Raw genomic sequence first — 24,069 nt, 5'->3', positions numbered from 1 at the left:
TCCACCACCACCGGAGCAGGAGGAGAGGGGATGGAAGCCCCAGGGCAGACCGCCCGCAGAAGGGAGACATGGAAGACTGGGTGGATCCGCATCCGCGGAGGGAGCGAGAGTCTCATGGCCACTGGGTTAACCACCTTCTCTATGACAAAAGGACCCACAAAGCGAGGCAAAAGTTTTTTGGGACCATGCACGTTGAGGTGCCGAATGGAGAGCCACACCTTGTCGCCCAAGTGGTATTCCGGCTCCTTCTGTCTATGAGCGTCGGCATGCGCCTTGTAGGTGTCCTTAGCCTTGGCCAACTCAAATCGTGCTTGCTGCCAGAGTCGGTGTAGGGAGTCATGATAAGCACGCACCGTAGGCAACTGACTGTCCCGGGGCACCTCCCAGGCAGAGGTGCGCGGGTGACGACCGTGGAGACAAAAGAAGGGAGACATGCCAATGGCCGAATGCTTGCTGTTGTTATATGCGTATTCCGCCAACCAGATCACCTCAGACCATTCCTTCTCCACCATCAGTAACAGACAACGGAGATATTGCTCCATGGTGTGGTTCGTCCTCTCGGCCTGACCGTCGGTCTGTGGGTGGTACGCCGATGATAAACGTGCATCGATCTCAAGGAGTCTGCATACTTCCTTCCAGAAACGGGACACGAATTGAGAGCCTCGGTCCGTAATGACCACGGATGGAATTCCATGGAGACGAACCACCTCGTGCACGAAAACCAAGGCCAGCTCCGCAGCTGTGGGTAACTTCACCAAGGGCACGAAGTGCGCCATCTTGGAAAGGTGATCGACTATGGTGAGAACAGTGGTATGCCCGGTCTTGGTGATGGGAAGCTCCACCACGAAATCCATTGAGATGGTGTGCCAGGGAAAGGGTGGAACTGGTATGGAACGTAGTAACCCAACAGACGGTTCAGACCTGTTTTTACCCAAGAGACAAATGGTGCAGTTCTTTACATGGGTTCTTGTGTCGGACACCAGGGTTGGCCACCAGAATTGCCTTTGTAAGAGCTCGAGGGTTTTCTGATAACCAGGGTGGCCCGCGAGAACGTGGTCATGGCACATGCGGACTGCACCTTGTTGGCTAGGTGCTCCAGGTAAGTACAACCGGTCTCCTTTAAACAGCAAGCCGTTCACACGGGTCGTCCCTTCGTGGTCTTGAGCCAGGATCACCGGATCGGCGTGTTCCATCTCGCGTTTAACCAGAGATAAGAAGCCTGAGGATGTAATAGCCCCCTGGAAGTGGTCTTCTGCGATAATGGGCCCCGGCTCGGGGGTCTCGGTCTTCCCGTCCTGTTCGTCTAACCGAGAAAGGGCGTCCGCTTTGGCGTTGTCCTTTCCGGGTCGGAACGTGATCAAGAAGTTGTATTCATTGAAGAATAACGTCCATCTCAACTGTCTGGCAGTGAGAGCACGGGCCGAGCGGAGGAACTGAAGGTTCCGGTGGTCGGTGTAGATGGTCACCGTATGTTTTGCATCCTTCAGGAAGTGGCGCCATTCCTCAAACGCCGTTTTTATGGCCAATAGTTCACGGTCAGACACCGTGTAATTGCGTTCCGCGGGTTGCAGTTTTTTAGAATAAAAAGCCACCGGATGCAGTTGTCCTGTGCTGGTGTTTCGTTGGGATAACACACCCCCTATGGCTTCTTTGGAGGCATCTGCTTCTACGATGAAGGGCTGCTCAGTATCAGGGTGCGCCAGCACGGGGGCTATGGTGAATCGTCTTTTTAATTCCTGAAAGGCGCTATTTGCGCTCAGATCCCACTCGAACGGCACCCCTTTTCGTAGTAAGCGTGTGATAGGAGCTACCAGCGTGGAGAAGCCTGTGATGAACCGTCGGTAGTAGTTAGCAAAACCTATGAACCGCTGGACCCCCTTCACAGATTCCGGAGAAGGCCACGTCAGAATGGCTTCCACTTTCTTGTTATCCATGTGGATACCAGCTGGAGTGATGATATGCCCCAAGAACTCAACGGATGTGACGTGGAAAACACTCTTCTCCAGCTTGACGTATAACCGATGTTTCCCTAATTGTTGGAGGACTGAACGCACATGATGCACATGGTCGGTGATGTTACGAGAATAGATCAGGATATCGTCTATATAGACAATACAGAAAACGTCGATGTAGTCCCTCAGTACTTCATCAATGAAGTACTGGAACGCTGCGGGGGCGTTGCAGAGTCCGAAAGGCATGACCTGATATTCGAAGAGTCCGAACTTCGTCCGGAAGGCGGTCTTCCATTCATCTCCCTTCCGGACTCTGACTAGGTGGTAAGCACCTCGCAAGTCGAGCTTAGTATATACCGAGGCGTCTTTTACTTGGTCCAAGAGGTTGGAGATCAACGGTAGGGGGTACCGATTTTTTACGGTGATGGCGTTCATCGCCCGAAAGTCAATGCAAGTCCTCAGGTCACCCTCCTTCTTGGATACGAAGAAAAGAGGAGAAGAAACCGGAGATCTGGAATGGCGAATAAAACCGTTGTCCAAATACTCATCCAAATAGGAACGAAGGTGGAGGTTCTCTTTCTCAGTGAGAGAGTATATGCGACTACATGGTAACGTGGAGCCAGGGATCAGATCGATGCGGCAGTCGAACGATCGGTGAGGAGGCAGGGTGTTGGCCCCCTTTTTGTCGAACACTTCTGCTAGGTCTTGATACTCCTCCGGTATGATGGTTTGGGAAATCATCCCCATGCCTTCTGCTGGTAGGGATCGAGCCTGTATGAAGCTAGTACCCATGGGATCGTCCGTCGTATAACAGGTGGTACAGCAGTATTCCGAATCCATGTGCACTGTTCTGGTTACCCAATCGATTCGGGGATTGTGCTTCACTAACCATGGCAACCCTAGTATCACCTTAAATTGAGGAGCGTCGATGACGTCGAAACAAATAGCCTCAGCATGCTGGTTGGCAAAGGACATGGTCATGTTCTCGGTTTTATGCCTGATAGGGCCGGAAGTCAAGTCTGTACCATCCACAGCCTTGACCGTTTCGGGTTGCTCCTTTGGCACGGTGGCTATGCCCAAGGTTCGTAAAAACTCGGTGTCAATAAAGCTGCCTGTCGCCCCGGAATCCAGCATGGCGGTTACCGACCAGGTTCTGCCCTCTTGATTAAGTAAGGTGACATCCATTCCTACGTGATGACTGCCGTCCATCACTGCAGGGATCGCTGAAACGTTATACGAAGAACCCAGAGGACGGATCCCCTTGTCTACTGGGTTGTCTCGTTTCCCATCGGTTCGCTTTTGGTGATGGGTAACGCAAACGGCCTCCTGCCCCTTGTTCTGGAGGGCTTCACCGGACATTCCCTGACGAAGTGTCCGCTCTTCCCACAATATAAACACTGGTTCTGCTTCCTCCTTTTTTCTCGCTCTTGAATGGTCAACGGCCCTCTTATGCCCCCGATCTGCATGGGTTCGGGGATGTCGCCTGGAGGAGCGGCTTCGTCTTTGGCCTTTTCGGCGCCCTTGTCACCAATCGACAAGAAACGGTTGTCACTGTTTCTCCCTTTATCGGTCCTCCTTTCCTGTAGTCGGAAGTTCATTTTTACCACTAAATCGATGAAAGGGCCTATTTCCTCCGGTGGGTTGGGCAACTGGGAGATGAGATCCTTCAGATCATCACGCAGGCCTCGGTAGAATACAGACACCTTTTTGTCCTCTGGCCAATTTGCCTCGATGACAAGCCGGCTGAAACGGGTGATGTAATGCAGTAGGTCTTGGCTGCCTTGCTTGAGATTAAGCAGCTCGTTGTCTGCGGCCTGCACAAAGGTGTGGCGAGCGAACATACGCCGCATGGCTTCCTTGAACGTCGGCAAGTGGTGGAGCATGGGATCATCGTTTTCCACAAAAGAGATAGACCACTGAGCGGCGTCTCCTCCCATGTACGATAAAATGTAAGCGACCTTCGATGCATCATCGGGAAAAGCCGCGTGTCTAGCCATGAAGTGGAGGTGACATTGATGGATGAAGATCCCATACTTGGTGCTGTCGCCGTAGAATCGTTCAGGTGGCGCCAATTGTACCGGATGGGGTGCGATGACTTGGATGGCAGGGCTCTGATCGGTGGCAGCGGAGGGCCCCCCAAATGTGAAGGTCGGTGGTCGCAACAACCCCTCATGCATGACTCTAGGACTAGAGGTGGTTCCCCAGGGACTGGTGACCCTGGATGCCATTTGGCCCTGTAGGGTCGTCATATCATGGCGTAGACTGCGGTTCTCGGCTTGCATGGTTGCCAGCATGACCGCTATGTCCTGCAAGGTAACCTCCGGGTCGCCCATGTCGTCTGGGTGGAATAAGAAACGTGGGCTTCGAATTCTGTCAGGGGCCCCACAAGACTTACCTCTGCTTGTGAAGCGATTCCGCAGAGACGACAGGAGCACCCACCCTAGTACCCACCTGACCCCCTAGGACATAAACCCAACAGGGATGAGATGGACGCCGGGGTAGCAGCCAGATGAGGGCGTAGTGTTGTGGTCTGAAGCGGACAGGAGATCTCGTGGGCCACTGGGGAAACAAAGGAGATTCCAATTGGGAACAACCCCCACGAATGCCCTACCTCTATTCCCTAAAACACACACAATTGCCAGGACTCACCAGTGTTTCTGTGGTCTCTGGTTCAATCAGGGATTCCGGTCGATCAGGGATCTGCTTCAGCAAGGGCGATGAAAACAAAGGTTTGTGGTGAGATACAGCGCCTCTGGATCAGCACCCAGTGTGCTGGCTGCATTGCTCTCCCCAGTAACAAAGAAGGTAGCGCTTCTGCGCAGATATCCCAAAACAAAGGGACCAAAGAAAAAGGTGCTTTGAGCGTGGAAGCCAAAGAACAGAGAAACCAAGGGATGGCGCTCCAGCGCAGACGCCACAGAAGAAGGTAGCGCTCTCCTGCGCTGATGCAAACAAGGGTGTAAGGAACCCACGGGGGATGGCGCTCCAGCGCGGACGCCACAGAAGAAGGTAGCGCTCTCCTGCGCTGATGCGAACAAGGGGTGTAAGGAACCCACGGGGGATGGCGCTCCAGCGCGGACGCCACAGAAGAAGGTAGCGCTCTCCTGCGCTGATGCGAACAAGGGGTGTAAGGAACCCACGGGGGATGGCGCTCCAGCGCGGACACCACAGCGGAAAGGAAACAAGTTTGAAAACCAACAGCCACCTAGGTAACAGCGGTCCTCCGGAACTTCCTTCGCTGCAAGCCTCGATAGAAGGAATTCAAAGCACCGATCCGGCGGGGAACGCGAGTTATAAGTGTTTCCCCCGGAAGTGCTTCATTGACCTGTAGTGACTGGGAGAACTAGACCGGGGCTCCACTTCCGCCCGGAAGTGAGTATCCCGGCGCTTTGTGTGTGTCCTAGCGGAAATGTCGGGGAACGGCAATCGCCGCGAACCCGACAGGAACTGCCCTGCTATGTAAAGGTCACCCCACGTGGAGTACTCGAGGCTAGCCAGCATCTTAGAACATATTCCCTCCTCCATGACACGCAGCAGAGGGTTTCGCGGCAGGGGCATTTTGGGAGAGTATAACATAGGACCTCCCAGCTTGCGAGCTATTCGATGCCAAGCCAGTATAGTACAGTCCACCGTGGATGGGTCTCGCGCGCGTTCCCTAACTGCTGTAAAAAGGTACCCTGATGGAGGGGTCGGGCAATATAGCCGTCCTCCACTGCCAAATGGGCCATAAGCGGTGGTGGATGAAACCAATAAGTTGCGAAATGGGCTTGCGCATAGTAATAATAACATTCAAAATCAGGAACCTCAACCCCCCATGGTGATAGGGCAACATGAGCGTGGCTAGGTAAAGGCGCTCCTGTTTCCCTCCCCATATGAGTCGTTTGAGTTGCGCCCTAAGTGTACTAAAGAAAAAACGCCCTGGACGATATGGTATGTTGACAAACAGGTACAAGAGATTCGGCAACAGTACCATCTTAATTAATGATATTCTTCCCGCCATAGAGAGGGGAAGGCCCATCCATTTAGTGATATCATCAGTTATCTTGTCCATGGCTGTTCCATAGTTGATCCTCATTAACTCCTCCCAGTTGATTTGCACACCAGATATAGCTCCAAATTTAGTTATTTCTCACAATATGGGGTTCAAATTATCGCGGGGATTCCTCACGTATAACGTCATATCGTCAGCATATAACGAGATTAGTAATTGTCTAGTGGGATTAATTAGCGCCTTGTCATTGTGATGCTGTCGGAGCTTCACAGCTAAGGGTTCTATAGCAAGCCCAAACAGAACCGGAGATAGGGCACATCCCTGCCGCGTGCCTCTGGAGATGGCGAATGGGGAGGATCTGGCTCCATTTAAGAGGACGGAGGCCACCGGCCGGCTGTAAAGCAAATGTATCCAATTGAGGAAAGTAAAGGGCATCCCCATGCGTTCCAAAACCCCAAGTAAGTGGTCCCATTCCAGGGAGTCGAACGCCTCACTGCTCGCCGAGCAGTGAGGATCAATATCCTGCAGCACCGCAGCGAGAGTGCGAAGGTTATGCGACGTAGCGCGTTTGGGAATGAACCCCGCCTGGTCAGGGAGTACCAGCCTCTGCATTACCAAGCCGAGTTGGGTCGCCATTACTTTAGCAAGTATCTTAGTGTCACAATTTAGCAAAGATAGGGAGCTATACGAGTTGCAGGAGAGGGGGGACTTCCCAGGCTTCAACAACGAGGTGATTAATGCTTCACGCATAGTACCAGGCAAGCCACCCTCCTCAATCGCCACGTAATATACCTCTTTCAGAATGGGGATGAGAATCCTCACATGAGTTTTGTAAAATCTATGGGTAACCCGTCCGACCCCGGAGCCCGACCAGACTGCATCTGCATAATAGCCTCTGTAATTTCGTCAACCTCTAATTCCATGTTTAAGAATTTTTGCTGATTCTCTCCCAACCAGGTGAGTGCTGTATCCTCGAAATATTCAGGCAGGTTGAGGGGGGCACCTCTCTGCAACGAATACAGAGTCTGTAGAACTCGCTGAAAGTGGATAATTGTGTTGGAAGATCCCTGTATATATTGCCCTGCGCATCCCGAATCTCCGACACATAATTAGAGAATCGAGGGGGTTTGATCGCCGCAGCCAGCGCCTTCCCCGGTCGATCTCCCTCCCCATATCTTCTGGCCGTATGAGACTTCCCCCGAAATTTACATTCCCTGTCCGCCAGCTCACCATATTCGGTTAGCTTGCTACGCATGGTAGCCCTAAGTGCATCACCGTCAGCACTGGCCGAAATATCCTGTTTTAATGTTTTAAGCTCCCCTTCCAGCTTGGAGAGATCCCTACGCAATGCTTTCAGGATGCCTCCCCCTTTGGATATACACCATCCAGGAACCGTAACCTTAAATGCCTCTCACACTACAGTTATACTGGCAACTGAGTCAACATTGCGCTGAAAAAAATCACGGATGTCTTGTTCCAGCTCCTCTCTAAACACCGTGTCATGCAAGTGTGATGGGTTAAGATGCCAGCTACTGTACGGGGTGTGCTGCAGCGGGGGATGAATTTCCACCACAACTGGAGAGTGGTCCGAGTACGTTCGGGCCAAGTGAGACACATTGTGCAGCCAGTGCGCCATACCGACTAATGCATACCCTCCTGTACCTGTGGATGCACATGGCGCCACGAATCAAGTAAATGATTATCAGTTATTATATCTTTCAATGTCCTATGGGTGAGCGTAGAGTGGGCCGAGGTAACTCTAGACCTATCCAGTCGCGGTTGCATTGTCGTATTAAAGTCCCCCCCCAAATAACATAAGTAGTGCCTATTTCTTGAATCTTATCCCATTAATTGTAGGAGTGCTCGAGGGTCGTCGGTGTTGGGACCATAATAGTTAGCAATCGTCACATCATAAGAATGGAGTCTCCCCCAGACCAGGCAATACCTACCGCCCACGTCAATGACTGACCCGTTAGGTACAAAAGGCACCCCTCTCTTGATTAAGATAGCAACACCTCGAGAATAACTGCAGTAGCCAGCGAAGCAGTGGTGGGAGGCCCATCGGGACGCGAACAGAGGTGCAACGCTAGGGCCAAGGTGTGTTTCCTGCAACAGAGTTATGGAAATCCGATGTCTGTCCAAATACCCAAGTATCTGCCGCTTCTTTCTGGGGTTGTTCAAGCCTCGCACATTCCATGTAGTAATCGTAATCCCAATAACATCACGTGTGGTTCCTGCCAGTATGGCTACTAATACTGTCAGTACTCAGCCTTGCATCAAGAACTAGCATAGTGTGTACAGTCCAAAAAATACAGCCATACACCCCCCTCCCGCCTCCCACACCGGCTTCCCCAACATGCCGGGTACGCTAACCCCCCCACCCAAGTAACCCACGACATCTCACACTTACTACCCTACGGTACCACAGAAATGGGGGTTTGCCCTCGTGTGGAAGCGCCAAGGGCCCATGACCTGTCCTCTCCCTCCTTATTCTCACCCACCCACCGCTCCGCTTGTAAGCAGGCAGTTACCGTGGGACAGAGAGGAGATGCAGAGTAGGACAGTCCACCAGAAGAAAAAAAAGAATTTGAAATGGTTATACATCACCAACTACGAGTCGTTCAGCAAAAGTGTGACCGCAGTCAGAGTCACACGGGAACCAATGTCTAATGCAAGGCTTAATCCGGAGCCAACAAAGGAGAGTTAGACCTGGAGAGCCGTTGTGCCCCCAGCTCCCCGGATGCCGCACGTCGCTGTTGTTTAAGGTAATCCTCAGCCTGCTGCGGGGTCTGGAAGAAATGCTGCTTACCCTGGTGCGTAATCTTCAACCTTGCCGGGTACAACATGGCATAGGAAATGTCCAGCGACTGAAGTTTTTTCTTGACAACAGAGAACTTACACCTGCCGTCTTGAACTGCTTATGTGAAGTCCGGATTGAAGGCCAGCGTAGTGTTTTCATAGTGCACCTGTTTTTTTTCCCGAGCCAGACGCAAAACCGCATCCCTGTCACGATAATTCAAAAAGCGGGCTATCACCGGTTTTGGTGGCGCCCCCGGAGGCGGGCGGGCCCCCAGCGATCTGTGTGCTCTCTCCACCGTGAGATGCGCAGAAAAGGAGTCTCGGCCAAAAAGATCAACCACCAGCTTTTCAATGAAGTCCTCCATACGTCCCACATTGGTGGATTCCGCCATACCAAGGATATTGACATTATTTCTTCGGGAGCACGCTTCTAAATCTTCATTTTTATCAGCTATAATTTTGAGCAGTTTGTCCATCTGCGATAAGTGCCCCTTACTGGAAGCAGCTCCATCTTCAAGATCCGAGTCTCCGGCCTCGGCCTCCTTCAGCCGCAGCTCTTGCTGATCCAGCTTGTTGACCACCGCCTCCATGCGCATGTTCATTGTGTCGATCTTGGTGCCGATGGACGTGAGGCTTTGTTTCATACCCACCAGTAGGGCTTTCCTATCTTCATCAGGCGTCTCCGCTGCATCCAGATCAGTTGGCTCCTGCCCGGACGACCTGGGGGTTTTGCGCATTTCAAAAGGAAGATTGGATTGTTTGGTATCCGTACGCCCCATCGTGTCACAATAAGGACGTAGCAATGGATCAGCCCAGGAGCACCCGGGGCGGTAACAGCAGCAGGAACCGTCACCAATCTGGGGCGGCACCCGTCACCCACTAAAGAAGGGCAACAGAGTGACAGGCACACACCCAGAAGTAAGATGCGCAAGGATCCGTGTGGCAAGGTGTGGCCCAGCACCGTAACAGGTGCCCCCCTACGTCAGCAGCGTAGTGTCCGCCAAGAATGTAGGCAAGGTGGAGTGGCAGTACGCCAAGACTGTGCCAATGAACAACTGCCCCAGGTACCCAGAGGCTCCCCAGGTAAACCCTGCGCCCCTCAGGAAGCCCAAAGGGGTAGAATGCAACAACTCCGGGCTTTCCAGCCAATGGGGCAGCGTCTCCACTGTAGCCGATGCAGTTCGCTTATCTTTCAGGACGCACAAAATGGCTACCAGGTACATCCCATTCGCAATGGGTGAAGCCCCTGCACATCACAAGGGCCCCGGGCTCACCAGGCAGCAGGCATGTAGAAGGAAGAGTCAGTCAATAGCTCACTGCCCCAGCCAGGCCCCAGAGGCCCACACTTCAGCACCGGCCCACCGAAAGTCAGTTATTCAAAATGGCGGCCGCTCCATACAGTGCTGGTGAAAGCGCAGCGATACCGGCATCAATCTTAACCCGGCAGAGAAATGCAGGAAGGTCGCGTTGTAGGCAATTAATCCCAGAGGCTCCTCGCTATCTCCGTGAGCGCCAATCCCTCTGCTCCTCCACAAATGGCAGCGCAGCTCCGGCTCTTCGCTCCGTAACACCACTCGTCCCGTGGCTGCAGCACTTGGGGCGGGGGATCCACACAGCACCCCCGCGGGTCAAAGGCAGTGCCAAGATCCGCACGCAGCCCTGCTCAAGCACCCACCTCCGTATTACAGTGGTCCGGTGTGCATTCCAGCAGTCGCCCGGTCTCAGCGGCCAGCTCACGAAAGTGCATGCGTGTTTACCGCCCCCGCGGCCTCGGGCTCCACCAGCGCGGTCGGCCGCCTCCGGGTCCCAGAGCACAGCACAGCGCCCCACCTGCTGAATTCCTCATCTCCCTCCAGGCAGTTTTCTGGCTCAATTCACCGAACGTGGTGTCCCCAGACTCAGCGGGACATCAGCCAGCTTCCGGTGATGTCTGGGCACTATTTCAGCAATGAAGGATGGGGTAAAAGTATATTTTCCTGCTCGGCTGGGCTGGAGCCTCACAGGCGTGCGGCCATCGCGGTTGTGCGCCACCTAGCGCCCCCCCTCCACATACTTACTCTCTTAAACAATCACTTATAGAAAAACATACTCATTTATACAGGTACTCTTCCAATCTCTCACTCTCACATATACTCACTTACATACACCAATGCTCACATATACTAGTTTAAAACTTATGTAGTTACTCATAAAGACACTACTGAGACAGTCATTCACTCACCCATACACACACTCATCCACCCATACAGTCTTGCACACACGCTGTCTTCAACACATACAAGCAGTGACTCACTCATTCATGCATCTATGCACAAAGTAATACCCCCAACGAACCACCCAGACACTCAGACACTCATACAGATACTAAAAAAAACAACTAATAACTCAACTAGACACTCATGTAGCTACTCACCAACCCATGCTGCCATTTATACACAAAGTGAGAGACTGATACAGATATTTACACATTTAAAGATTACTCACTGACCCATGTATTCACTAAGATACACTTAATCAGTCAGTTATACAATCAGTTTCACACAAACAAAATCATCCATTTACACACTTATATACCCACTTATTCTTCCATCGACCTCGACATATACATATATAAAACATATTTAAATTTCACGAAAACACACTTTCACTGGATGATGTCATCAGTGATGTCATCAGTGATGTCATTTGAGATGTCATCAGTGATGTCATGAGTGATGTCACTGACCATGTCATGAGTGATGTAATATGTGACGTCATCAGCAGTGCATTGCGGGGGCACCAGTTATAGTTAGCTGAACTAACTAAAACAGGGGAATTTCTATGGTTTTGTACGAGTGAAATGACCAACTAACTATAACGCCCCTGAAACCTATGCTTTTTTCAGTGAATTTCTAAGGTTTTGTAAATGCTAATTTCTAACTATAACGTGCCTGAAACCCATGTTTTTTCAGTGAATTTCAAAGGTTTTTTAAATGCTAATTTCTAACTATAAAGTGCCTGAAACCTATGGTTTTTTCAGTGAATTTCAAAGGTTTTTTAAATGCTAATTTCTAACTAAACCATGCCTGAAACCTATGGTTTTTTCAGTGAATTTCGAAGGTTTTTTAAATGCTAATTTCTACCTATAACGTGCCTGAAACCTATGTTTTTTTTAAGTGAATTTCAAAGGTTTTTTTAAATGCTAGTTTCTGATTATGCCTACAAAGGTAGGACATGTGAAGAAAGAAGAAAAAACGCACAGAAAGAAGCAAAAGAAATGCAAAAAGAAGCAACAGAAGTCCACAAAGACGAAGAAAAGTGGAGGAAGAAGCAAGAAATGTGCAGAAAGAACCAACAGAGGAGCAGAAAGAGGCCTTGTTGCAAAATCATTCTGTGCCCACAACTTTTTCTGACGGGTACTGGTGGTAACTGACTCTGACTAACCAGGCCTAGAGCCAGTGCTATGCTAAAAGACACTTAGAATACAGTGAAAACACCTACATACACTAGGGAACACTATGCGTTGGGGTACCCCTGTGATTAGCATGACCTCCTCTGTAAACCCCTAGTACATAATAGGGCAGGGGGATTAAAATTACCTCTAAATCAGATGAGCAGAAATGTGCTAATTTAAGTAGTAGTCGCGTTTGCAGAGTGGTGGAGAAAGAGTGCTGGGCGTCCAACCAACGCTCAGGAATTCCGCTGCGTAGGACTTACAGGAGGTACCAGGAGGGATTCTTGGCCCCCAAACTCCCTCAGGACTAAATTGGACTTCATCTCCCATCCTGTAGTCTGCCACGAGGCACGTTAGCAGAGTGGTACAGAAAGGGGGCCATGGCCTCCGAAGACGTCTTAGCAAACTCACTGTGTGGGACTTACTGTAGGGAAGAAGAGGGGTAGTTGGCCCCCTAGGACATCCTTGGGGGCCAACTTCCCAGACTATTACTTCCAGTCAGTCCCACACAGCAGCATTGTTAAGTACTCGTACCAGGCCATGCCCACTTTGCCCACCACTCTACAAACGCACTCCCTGGCATGCTCTTGGATGGGCGTTGAAGTCCCCTTCACTGCTGGGGGTCCTTTAGGGGCCAACTAGCCTACCTTTTACCTCCAGTAAGCCCCACGCAGTGGGATTGTTGAGATGTAGACAAAGGCCATGCCCCCTTTCTCCACCACTCTGAAAACACGCCCCCTGGTGCATTGTAAGTTGGGGGATTAAGTCCCCTTGAATCCTGAGGGTCCCTGGGGTCAAACTAGCCCTGCAGGTACCTCCAGTAAGCGCCACAGAGCTGCGTTGCAGAGAGGTGTAAAAAGGGGTGTGGTCTGGGCCACCTCTCTGCAACGAAGACCTGTGGCGGTTACTGGAGATATGTAGTTGGGTAGTTGGCCCCCAGGGCCCCTCAGGATTGAAGGGGAATTAATTCCCCAACTTAAAATGCGCCACAGGGCGTGTTTGCACACGTCACCTCAGGCCCTGCCCCCGACATGCAGCTCCCCATGTAGAAAAGCAATGTGGTTTGGATTTTGGAAGAGAGAGCAGGTTTCCTGCTCTCTCTTCCAAAATCCAAACCACAGTTTGCTATGACAGGGCGGTAGCTGTGAGGCTCCCGCCCGGCCATAGCAAACAGCAGTGTCCCGGGGGTGGGCACCCCAGGACACTGCAGGAGCTGGCCCTGGGGGTGGCGGTCCCCAGGGCCATCACTGGCTCCATGAGGGGGGCTGCGTGGCCCCCTCCCAACATTGACAAAGCTCTGGGGTGTGGTGGTCCCCGGGGATCGGGGGTCTGTCACGGACCCCCACATTTAAATATTAGTGCCCCAGGGAGGTGGCGGTCTCTGGGGCGTGTGGGGGGGGCAAGCCCCCCCACACAGGTGTTTTAATTTAAAAAACCCCAGGGGGTGGCAGTCCTCACGGCAGCAGGGGGGCCGTGTGCCCCTACTAATTAATTAATAAAAGCCCTGGGGCAGCAGGGGGGCCTCCAAGGCCCCCCACAGATTAAAAAACAAGCCCCGGGGGTGGCGCTCCTCACGGCTGTGGGGGGCCGTGTGCCCCCCGCAAATATTTTTGAAAAGCCCCGGGGGTGGTGGTCCCCGGGGCAGTGTGGGGGGAATTGGGCCCCCCACACATTTTTTAACTGCCCCCGGGACCTGGCCCACCATGGGGCTTCAATTAAACGAAGTGCGGGAGTCCGCGCTTTTTTATTTTTTATTTTCTTGGACGGATTCGCGCACCCAGCGCGAATTCGGACGATTTGTTTTTGGGGCCCTGGGTGTCCTTGTGGGACCCCCTGAGCAGGCCTAGGGGGTCAGGGTGTTTCTACCCTGCCCCCTTTTCTTGTTTTGCGCATTTCTTTTTCTCTTTTCTTGTGCCTCGGTTCTACCGAGGCACAAGATGGCTGCCAACACTTCCTGGTTTGAAGTGTTGACAGCCAATTAGAATGCAGATCGTGATCCGCAGGGTGCGTGGATCCTCCGCGGTCATAGATATCGAAACTTTTATTCTTTGATTTTCTCAGCAACTACTGAACGGATTTACACCATTTTAAAAAAAGGGCGCTTTCTAAACCAAGCACTAACTTTTTGCCAAATTTGGTGTAATTCCGTTCAGCAGTTCGAGCTGTAGCAGTGTCTTAAATTTCCTATTGGAAATGCATTTTTTGACCTCTATTTTTTGAATTTCTCAGGAACTGCTGAACGGATTTACACCATTTAACAAAAAGGTCTCTTTCTGAACCAAGGGCTACCTTTTTGCCAAATTTGGTGAAATTCCGTTCAGCAGTTTAGGCTGTAGTCGTGTCTAAAGTTTCCTATGGAAAATAACATGGAGAAAACACGTCTTGGGACCCCCATTTTCCTCGGCCCCCGCTTGGCGAATCACCCCAAAACTTTCAGCATAGCAGCTGACCGGAGCGGGCCATAAGTTTTAAAATTTCGCGAAGATTCGTCAACCGACGCCAAAGTTATTGGGAAAACAAAAAACGAGTTTCCTAAGGAAACTAGGTCCTAACTATAACTACCTACTGGCGACCGCCAGTAGGTAATATATATATATATATATATATATACCTCCTCTTTGGCGAAAAGAGAGAAACGGACCCGTGGCTGGATGGCAAGTCGTATTTTATTTCTCCTTATTCCTCAAGATGACGCGTTTTCGGGCAACAAGTGCCCTTGATCACATACGGAACTTAGTCCGCCATTCTGTTTTAAATGCTTCGTGCACACCCCCTAGTGTCACGTGACAATTGACATAAACAAAACACTAAACATTCGCATTTTTAGCGTACATTATTCCCATCAAGAATTGTCCTTTAAATTTCAAAGCAATATGCATGTAGACCTCAAATGATCAAATGAATAATTTAGTGAATAAATAGTACAATCCACTCACACCTCAAATTCAAATATATGCATATGTTTTTATTGGGACCGTGTAAACATCGTCATTTTACAATGGAGGCATAAAAGACATGAGTCAATAACTAAATAAATAAATAAATATGCAACAATAAATAATTAACTGCGGGCATATTTAAAATTTCAATATTTCAATATTTGTATCTATGCATTTTGTCTTTATTAGATAAAAGACCTTGTTTTCAAACCTCTGTGTTCCTATTACTGCATGAATGCAGGTTTGTATGTCCTCCATGTGGCTGTACAAATTGCTTTAGTGAACTCTCTCAGCCATAATGCTATGATCACTGGTGGGATGAATGCTGAGAAGGAGAGATCATATATTTTATCCTTTTTATCTCTATCTCCCTCTTTTCTTCTCTAAAGTGATTTTATGTTTTAGCAGCTTCTATCTTCTGTGCAAAAATGCTAAGTTTTTTAAACAAAAGTTACTAGTGCTGTGCAAGTATGTATTTAAAATATAAAGTGCTATTGCATATACTAAGAAAAACCTTTACTTTGATAATATCTATAATATTAAGATCACTATGTACAATAGGGTAGCAGCGGATCAGGGTTTTTTGGTTCTCATAGTAAATCCCCTTATTGAAAACATCATGATTATGCTGGCAATGCCTCTATTTTCTTTCTAATGGTTTCAAGCATGGTCCATATTATGTATCTAACCAAGTGATATTTTACAGAAAGTTGTGCATCTCCTCATTATTGTTAAGCTCATTTGGTACTTTACTATCCAGTTCCAGTATCATGCGAGTTTCTGACTGTCTTAATAATAGTTCCCTGTTCCCCCCTCTACGGAGGATTGGAATGCCATCGATTACGTAGTACTTCAAACAATTGATGTAATTATTGAGCATGTTCTTAAAGTGACACGCCACCGGGTAAGAATGGTCATTATTTATGAGGGCTCTTAGATGTTGCAGGGTTCTGACATGCACCTGCAGCTTGGTACTGCCAACGTAACGCAAGCCACAGGTGCATGTCAGAACATATACTGCAAAGTCTGTTCTACAGTTGTAACAACCTCTTCTACTGATCTCTTTTTGGCAAAATGGAGTAGTGTATTTTGTAGTGTTGTCTCCAAATTTGCATGCTCGGCATGATGAGCATTTAAAAAATCCCTGTCTGGGTTTTAACCATGTACCTGTTGGGACTAATTCTGGACTGTTCTTGACTAGTTTGGTCCCCATGGATTGGCTTTTCCTAAAAGTGATGATTGGAAATGTAGGAAGTCTGCTACCTAAAACATTGTCAGTGAGAACTATAGGCCAGTTCTTTCTTATTATGGCTCTGATTGTTCATTCCTGTTGACTGTACGTAGTTATGAAATGAGGACCTTCATCTGAGTGAGGGGGTTCTACTGCGTTTTCCTTGTGTGGGAGAAGAGTTTCCCTTGTTCTTGTTTCTGCTTTCCTAACTGCATGGTTCAATGTTTTTTTAATTGTAGCCTCTGTTCCTGAGTCTGGCCAGTGTTTCTTTAGTAAGATCCTCAAAGTCGGTTTGTGTGCTGCAAATCAGTTTTAATCTTAAAATTTCTGCATAAGGGATGCTGCTTATTAAGTGCTTGGGATGCGCACTGCTGGTGTGTAGTATAGCATTGCCAGCTGTCATCTTTCTGAATAATGTTATTTCTAGCTTTCCCTCCTTGATTTAAATTTTCACGTCTAAAAATTCAATATTTGATTTACTCATATTGGATGTGAATTTTAGGTTGACAGAGTTCATATTAATTTTACTGATGAATTGCCTGGCACTTTCTTCATCACCTCGCCATATGATAAAAACATCATCTATATATTGGAGCCACTGTATTATGTGTTGATCATATATTCCCTGGTGGTCTTTTCTGAAAACCTGTTCCTCCCACCAGCCAACATGCAAACAGGCATAGCTGGGGTAGAAGCAGGCTCCCATGGCCACTCCTCTTTGTTGTTTGTAAATATCTTTGCCAAACATAAAGAAGTTATTGTACAAACTCCAAGAGATCAGGTCAAGTAACATTTTGTTATGTTCATGGTATTCACATGATCTAGTGTCTAGAAAGTGCTTTATCGCTTTCAAACCAGTCTGGTGCTCAATGCTTGTATATAATGACTACAGATCTAATGTGATGAGTATTAGATCATCGAACCATCTAGTGTCCCCAATTTTTGTCAAAAAATCCCCTGTGTCCTTATGTTGGTAGTGATTTGACCAGGTCTTGTAGAGAATAGTCAACATACTGTGCAATATGTTCTTCCACACTATTGATGGTGGAGATGATTGGTCTACCTGGTATGGGAATAACATTTTTATGAACTTTTGGGATAAAATATATTGTTGGAAGGACTGGAAATTCTCTGTGCATATATTTATATTTATCAGATGGACTAAGACCATCACGCTTTCACTGTTGTAAGTCTTTCTTTAGAATCGCCTTGGCTTTATGGTAGTCTTTCATTGTGGCTTTCGCATAGCATTGTGCATCATCTAGTTGTCTTCTTGCTTCCTGAATATAATCTTTCTTCGGCCATAGCACTATATTCCCTCCTTTTTCTGATATTTTCACTACGATCTCAGTATTGTCACCCAATTTTTTCATCAGTTTAGCATATTGTGAATTGTTATAATTTTTAGTTCGTTTTTTATGTTTCACCTGATGGTACAGTTTTTTGATGTCCTCAGTGACTCTTTAATGAAATATGTCCACAGCATCTTTAGGCATAACCGGAAGAAAGGTGGATTGTGGTTTAAAGTGGCTGCTTCCAGCACCTCGTTGTGTGATGTTAATCCTTCGCAGTCTTGCCTGAGTTGCAATGTCATCACCGACCTCCTGATTGTCCATATCTGTTTCATTGCCTAATGCGTGTAATGTGAACAAAGTCGGAATATCAGATACTTGCAAAACATTTTCTTCAACAGGTTGTGCTGCTTTGGGATTTTCTAAGCCTGTTTTTATTGTGAAGAACCTCTGCCAAACGCGTTTCAGGTTTCCCTTTTGTCATTGGTTGATGGTGCTGCGATACTCCAGGTAACACGTGCTGCTAATTTATCACTAATGAACCTCCCCTGGTGGGCGTAGCCATTACTACAGCATTCTGGGTCACGTAGTTGCACAATGTGTATTGCTCAAGTGAGTTGTTACCCAGAGTTCGATTCAATATGATGTGTAATCCCAAGTGGGTAAAAAACAAACGTCTTGTTAGGGCGCTGCTTATTTTTATGAATCCCATTAGGCTCTACCTCCCGCTTTCGTGATATATATATATATATATATATATATATATATATATATATATATATATATATATATATATATATATATATATATATATATATATATATATATATATATATATATATATATATATATATATATATATATTACCTACTGGCGGTCGCCAGTAGGTAGTTATAGTTAGGACCACGTTTCCATAGGAAAACCTCAACATTCTATTTTGAATAACTTTGGCGCCGGTCGACGAATCCTCGCGAATTTCTCAAAATAGGTGGGGCGCTACGCTCCGCTCCTACCCTGAAAGTCTCGGGGGGATCCGTCAAGCGAGGGCTGAGATAAAAGGGGGGTCCCAAAACGCGTTTTTCCCATGCATTTTTCCATAGGACCTTTAGAACGAGCTACAGCCCGAACGGCTGAACAGAATTACTCAAAATTTGGCAGAGAGGTAGTCCCTAGGTCAAGGAAGTGCCTTTTGTAGGTCTGGTGTAAATCTGTTCAGTATTTCCGGAGAAAATAGCATTTAAAAGCATATATATATATATATGCGCGCAGGGTGCGCGCACCGTGCGAGCACCCTAACGTGCGCGAGCGTAATTCTGATTGGTGGTTACATGTTAGTCAACGTTCGAATCGGTCGAAATCAGGAAGTGTCGGCCGCCATTTTGTTTGTTTTCAGTGCGAGAGTGAAAAAGGAAGGTGGCGAACGTGAAAAGGGGGCAGGGTAGAGAGTTCCTGACCCCCTAGCCTTTGTCAGGGGGTCCCTGAAGGACCCCGAAGGCAAAAAAAAAAATTTTTTTTTTTTAAAAATCGCGGGGGTGCGCGCACAGTGCGCGCACCCTGAAAAACACAAAAAAAAAATAATAATTCGCAGGGTGAAAACCAAAAAAAAAAATAATAATAATTTTTAATACGTAGTTTATTGTAAAATAAATATATAAAAAATAATACATAAATAAATTAGCATTTAAAAAACCGTACAAATTCACTGAAAAAACCATAGGTTTCACACACGTTATAGTTAGGAATTAGCATTTAAAAAACCTTGCTAATTCACTGAAAAAACCATAGGTTTCACACATGTTATAGTTAGCTGGACATTTTACTGATAAAAAACCAATGAAATTCCCCCGTTATAGTTACTGTAGGCAACTATAACTCACGCGACCGTAATCCTCTGCTGATGACATATGTGTCTTTATGAAAAAAAAATATTTGTAATATATGTATAGCTAAAATTTAATGGAAGAAGACATGGGCAAATAAGTGTCTAAATACAGTATTAGCATCAGCAGAGGATTACGGTCGCGTGAGTTATAGTTGCCTACAGTAACTATAACGGGGGAATTTCATTGGTTTTTTATCAGTAAAATGTCCAGCTAACTATAACATGTGTGAAACCTATGGTTTTTTCAGTGAATATATATATATATAGAAAGAAAAGGTTGCCCCCAGGTGAGTCGCACTCACAGCAGGTAAGTGAAGATTAGAGAGAGGCAGGCTGTGCTGATAGCGTCTTCAAGCAGTCCTGACGCGTTTCGAGTGAGTGCGGCTCACCTGGGGGCAACCTTTTTCTTTCCACATATTGCGGCCTGCCCGGTCGCGAGCTGCACCGCCGCTGAGAATGCAGATCCGTTGCTGGTGATTTCACGGTGATACACGGAACAGGAGGTGATGGTTGGCACTGGGGGGAGACCCGGTTTGTGAACTGGAACGTTTTTTGCAAAACCCTGCATTCTGGCAGCACCCACTGGGGTTTTAAATGTTAATGGACTTCCAGTGCCATAATACCTTTCATGGATGTGCTCACCTGAGCGTGTTTGTGTTGTTAATAAAGCGGGAAGAATCTGGAAATCCTTATGCTGGTGGGTATGTGCGGGGCACCTTTGAAAAAGAGCGCATGCTTGAAACACATCAGGACTGCTTGAAGACGCTATCAGCACAGCCTGCCTCTCTCTAATCTTCACTTACCTGCTGTGAGTGCGGCTCACCTGGGGGCAACCTTTTTCTTTCCATATATATATATATATATATATTACCTACTGGCGGTCGCCAGTAGGTAGTTATAGTTAGGACCCCTTTTCCATAGGAAATCCGCAACATTCTATTTTGAATAACTTTGGCGCCGGTCGACGAATCCTCGCAAATTTCTCAAAATAGGTGGGGCGCTCCGCTCCGCTCCGACCCTGAAAGTCTCGGGGGGATACGTCAAGCGGGGGCTGAGATAAAAGAACGAGCTACAGCCCGAACGGCTGAACAGAATTACTAGAAATTTGGCAGAGAGGTAGTCCCTATGTCAAGGAAGTGCCTTTTGTAGGTTTGGTGTAAATCTGTTCAGTAGATTCTGAGAAAATAGCCTTTAAATCAATATATATATCTGAGCCCGCTTACGGTACGCTTACCGTACGCTTACGGTAAGCTTACGGTACGCGTACGGTGGCGTGCGCGAGCGCGAATCTGATTGGCTCTTAGATCTTAGTAAACATTCGAATCGGCCGAAACCAGGAAGCGGCGTTAGTTATCTGAACTAACTATAACGGGGGAATTTCATTGGTTTTTTACGAGTGAAATATCCACCTAACTATAACCTGTGTGAAACCTATGGTTTTTTAAGTGAATATATATATATATATATATATATATATATATATATATATATATATATAGATATATATATAAAAACACAAACTCCGGTCTCCTTCCAGAAATCGGACGCTGACACAGGGGCTCGAACTTGATTCAAATTTTAAAAACGTTCTTTATTTTCTTCGGTAACGCGTTTCACCTTCTGCAGGCTTGTTCACACAAAAAAAGCGTCATTACATTGGCAACCACTTAAAAAACATAAGCTCCCGATCACATAGTCCGCTACCATCATCACAATGGAAGACAGACTATACTCCAGTACGTGAACAAAACAGATATTGCCAAACTTTTGTGTTAAATGTTTTAAAATATAGTTGTTAAATTAATTTCATGCCTCAGCACATTCAAAGTGAATTTATATGTTTATATATCGGTTTTTTTATGTCCATATCCAAATAACATGAAGTCAAATAGTTCCATAATCACCACTCAGCATTCTCACTTTCAATTCTTTCATTCTGACAAGTTTTTCCCAAGAACTTGATTACTTGGCAAGTGCCAGATTCTACCGATTTAGTCACATTGTATCAAAGGACATCCTCCTATCCAAAGCAAAGTGGGACAATATGGCTCTCCATCCGACGTGTCCATTGATAGGTAACATGTACACATGGGTTTTGCCAATAAATATTAAAAACTTAAAAATATGTATTAACTTCATACATATTTAAAATGTTTAAAAGTTTGAAATCTCTAAGGAGGTCTTTCTGACACATCAAATTGAATAAAGTGCAAGTACATTGTAAACAAACACAGTTTTTTTGTTGTTCATTGGGACAACTGAATAATGCCAACATTTTATTGTTATTATGGCTCATCAATCAATAATCCAAGCATGATAAAGTGCAAGTGCTTTATTCCTACACAATATCTTCTGTGAAGTGCTAGTGCAATACAGTGCCTATATTTATAAAGTGCTAGTGCTTTCCCTCTGCTTGGATTGATTAATGTGCCATTTTTCTTTCTTTATCCTGTCAAAGAACAATATTTTTTTATATAACTTGACAATGACCGCCTTCATAATCTTCAATTCATGCCTCTTTTAAATAATTTACATATATATATATATATATATATCTAAAATACTCCACCAGCCAAAGGCTCTTCAATCTGTTTTGAAGAGAATGGAGCACGGACCACCAGATTAGTGCTGTATGTTTTTCTTTATTCCCCCATCACCATCACAGTCATTCGCGTTTCAGCCCCGAAAGGCCTTGATCACCGCATGTTTTTATGCCATTTTTTCCCCATTTTTTTACTCTCTCTCCCACAGTTTTTTAGCTTTCTTTTAAAGTGACAGGTGATTGTAAACGTCAGTTGCTTCCATAGACATGAACAAAAAACTGTTTTACTGCATATAATCACGATTGTTAAAACATCCTCTGACTTAATATCGAAGTGATTATTGATAGGCTTTTAGTCCTTACATTATCGTCTGAACTAAGAATAACTCTCTTAATTGAGGTCAGGCGATTTCTACATTGTATAACCCGTTGCAACATTAATAAATATATAGATACATAAAACCTTTAAATAGAAAGTTATATAAATATATAAATACATAAATACATACAAAATCTGCTTAAAAATATTAATTCAATAAATATCATATGTGTAAATTTTAAACTTGATGGTAGTAATTGATGTTATATTGTGCTCATCTTATAATACACTGTATTGTTATCTTTGGCATTGCTGTAGGGTTGCATCATGGTTTAAATACCATTTCCCAATTGTGAAGCTGACCTTGTAACAATATAGCTGCCTCAATAGTGATTCTATTGTTGAAGGGCTGGCTAAGATCTATTATAAAATTCAAAACCAATAATTAAAATTGTGTATGTAATACATTTTGTGCAAATTGAGCAAATCGGCATGTTGAAATCAGGGTTAAAATTGGAAGTTATTGTCCAATTTCTATATAGAGCCTATAAAAATGTTTTTGGGCAAGTCTATTAACTGTCCATAATACCTATCCCTGTATGTATAGTGCTAAAGTGCTTAATTCCTAAAATAAAGTGCAAGTGTTAAAATTCACGTCGGTTTTCATAAAACATAACCAAGCTTAAAAAACTAACTAATCATGTTTTTTTTTGTATATGACCAATTTCTTATTGTGTCTGGTTAATCTTATAGGCTAGCAGCTTATATTCCAAAAATAGAGTCAAAGATAGTACTGTTGTTTGGCTGTTTGACCTCTATATTGTTCATGACACTCATGGTTTATTCATCAATTATCTTATAGGCAAGTGTATAGATCCTCCGTAATGTTGAGCCCCCCAGGGTGCTTAGAGTCTAGCTCTAGAATATATCTTGTTTCCAGCAGGCGTAACGCTTTCTCTCTATTGCCGCCTCTCTTGTTTAATGGTACAGCATCTATTAGAAAGTATTTTAATTTATTGGGGTCTGAATCGTGCTGTTCGCCAAAATGGCGTGCCACTGGATATGTGTGGTCTTTGTTTCTTATGGCTCTGATGTGTTGCAATATTCTTTTATGGCCCTGAAGTCTCGTGCTTCCCACGTACCTCAGACCGCAGGGGCATTCAAGAACATATACAACACATTCAGTTTTGCAGGTCAATGATTTCCTTATGATACATTCCTGTGAGCTAAACGGGGTTTTATATGTTGTTGCGGTACATCCGAATTGACAGGCTTTACATGATTTGCATTTATGAAAACCCTTTCTTTGGGAAAGCCAGGTTCCTGTATTTTTGTTGATAGGGTTGTTTTGTACTAACTCATCCTTCATAGAGGGGGCTCTGCTATTGGTAATAGCGAGTCTAGTAGGTAATAAGTGGCCAACGATGGGGTTATTTAACACTATGGGCCAGTTTTTCTGGATGATTTTGTTGATAGTTTTTTGTTGGTTACTAAATTCTATTATCATCCTGAACATTTCTTTTTCATTGTCAACTACTGTAGTGATCGGAGACTGGGATTTCTTTTGTTGTAATAGATCCTCCCTTCTCACTCTTTGACTTTTCATGATAGCATTATCTACACATTTTCTCGTGTAACCCCTCTGTAGGAATCTTTCCTTGCTGGCTTGTTGTGCTAGTGCTAGGTCCT

This window comes from Triturus cristatus, chromosome 10, assembly GCF_964204655.1.
Source record: "Triturus cristatus chromosome 10, aTriCri1.1, whole genome shotgun sequence".
In the NCBI taxonomy this organism is placed as follows: Eukaryota; Metazoa; Chordata; class Amphibia; order Caudata; family Salamandridae; genus Triturus; species Triturus cristatus.
Note: the sequence above shows the minus strand (reverse complement) of the source record.